This window comes from Elephantulus edwardii, unplaced genomic scaffold (genome assembly GCF_000299155.1).
Source record: "Elephantulus edwardii isolate Elephantulus edwardi_28Jun2011 unplaced genomic scaffold, EleEdw1.0 scaffold00249, whole genome shotgun sequence".
Taxonomy (NCBI): domain Eukaryota; kingdom Metazoa; phylum Chordata; class Mammalia; order Macroscelidea; family Macroscelididae; genus Elephantulus; species Elephantulus edwardii.
The window spans coordinates 3,346,458-3,348,913 of record NW_006399999.1 but is presented as its reverse complement, the minus strand read 5'-3'; positions in this window follow the sequence as shown (position 1 = coordinate 3,348,913).

The window sequence follows — 2,456 nt, the reverse complement described above, 5'->3', positions numbered from 1 at the left end:
CTCAATAACGTTCAAGGATTCAAACCTGTTCCTGAGATTTTTTTTTTTTTAAGTTGAGGTGGGACAGACTCAAGGTCAAACTTTGGTTCTTGCTAATTATTGCTAGTTTCAGTTTTTACTGGCAAATGAGTTGTTGTTGTTGTTGTTGTTGTTGTTGTTGATAATCTATTCCACAATCAGCACTTTGCCTAATTTTCACAACTGATTTTGATCTTCTCCAGCCATTTTTTCCACAGATGTAATAAATCTGATTCCTGTGTAGACCACCAGGTAAAGTCCAAGTGTATAGCTGCCATTTGTATTTCTTATATTTGCAATGAATAAATCATTGGCTGTACAAAATTCTATCATTCTATCTCCAAACTTATTTCTGTCACCAAGCCCATGTTTTCTGACTACTAATTTTTCTCTGTTCCCAACTTTTGCATTCCAGTCACCATGTTCAATCCACTTCCAACTGCAAAAGTTTATAGAGGTCACCCCTTTCCTCCTTTTTGGCTCTGGTTGTTGGAGCATAATTTGAATGAGAGTGATATTAACAAATCTTCCTTGTATATGGATATTCTCCTGTCACTGACAACATTGTTTTTCAAGATGGATCTATAAATGGTCTTCTTAACTACAAATGTGACCCCATTTTTTATCACCTTTTCCTTTCCATCATAGTAGATCATGTTCAAAATATTCCATGCCACACCATTTCCTTTGGTCAGTGCCCAGTACGTCAATATTTCTTGCATTCAGTTTCTTCCTCAACAATCTCCAATTTTCCACAATCATACTTCTCACATTCCATGTTCCAATCACAAGGATCTGTTTGCAACTGTTCCTCCTCTTTTGTGATTTCCAATACAAAGACTTAGCCTCTGGTGCCAGATCTGCTAGTCTAATCTATGCATGCTCTGTTGCACATAGGCCTGTTGTTCAAAGGCCTGTTAATTCTGAAGTTAAGTCCTTCTCCTCAGTCTGATTTTTCCCCCCATGCTCAGTTTTAGAGCAATATTTGACAGACAAGTATTTTATCCAAAAGAGCAGATGAGAGACCTTCTCCTTTACACAATTAACAGATCAGATTTTGGTCCTGTGTCCCCCACTTTGACGCAGGCTTCATCTTTCAACTTCCTACCCCACTGTGCCAACATCCAGCCCAGTTCTCTGTCCTAGTCCCTCCAGCCCCTCTAACCGCCCTACCTCCAGCTGCTCTTTTTTCTTCTTTTTTTTTTACAATTGCAAGAACCTTTATTGAAACCAATATTCAGATAGTATCTCAAGGGTGAGGTTTTGTTTCTAAAAAACCAACTTAACAATTTTAAATATAAAAAACATTTAAAAAGTAATTTCAAGAGGTGATAATTTACCCCTCCCTGTTTTATTTGCTATACTTCATTGTACCAGATTAACAGCAAGGGAAGACTGTTTAATTATCTGCACCAAAACAATAGACAAGAAAAGCTGCATTTGGATTAAGTGCTCAATGTCAAGAGACACGTTAAATCCAATTATAGTTAAAGGCTTAATGTGGTCTAACTAAGGCTTCCACACTATGCAAACTCCCACCATCTCCAATCTCCCCTGGCCAAGTCCACTGGACTGTAGGCACAAGGGCCATTACTAGGACAGGTAAGATGATGCAGCACTTCCACAAAGGAGAAATGGGTGGTAGTCAGGAACTTCCAATTATTTAATAAAGGGTATGGCCTTATCAGCTTAAGAAATATTAACTTTTCTGGTTCTTTTATTCTTTCTCTTTTTGTGTACCATCGAATTGGATCTGAATGTCAAAGGAGGAGATTGCCCCTCCTTCTCCAGTGGATCCCCTGGTGGATTTGAGCAGCACACGTTTGGGATTGCAGCGCAGCTTCTTGACACTAGGCCACCAGAGTTCCTTCCTACTGTTCTGGTTCTTGTTTTTGAGTTGGGCCCGGAGAGGTGAGATGCTAATGGAAAAGAAGCTGCAGAAGCTTCCATCAACATGAGTTAGGTCAAGGATACTGGTTTTAGAGTTTACACTTAACTTAGGTGCTGCATGGCTTATTTAATGTTAGACTCTTTAAGGTAGCATCTAGCAGGTTCTCAGATATTAAACACAGAAATGAGCACAGTCTGTGCTTCAATGTGTTTCAATGTAAAGCTTTATCAGTATTTAAACACACACACACACACACACATGTACACACACACACACACACACATGTAATACATGTAGCTGTGTGGTCAATAAGAGACTTTATAGTTACTCTTCATGGATGAGTTCTTGAATTTCTTTACAAATAGGATATTAAGAGAAGCAGATGTGAAGCAGAGCACAAGCACTCCTGGGAGTGCTCACTAATCTTAATTTGCTGGACAGCCTCACCACAGCTCAAGTGGACACAGTCCTTACTTAAGTCTCCAGGGAGAGCGGCACCTGGGGATGGCAGGAGAAGGCTTCTGATACTCTTTTTTTTATTTTTTTA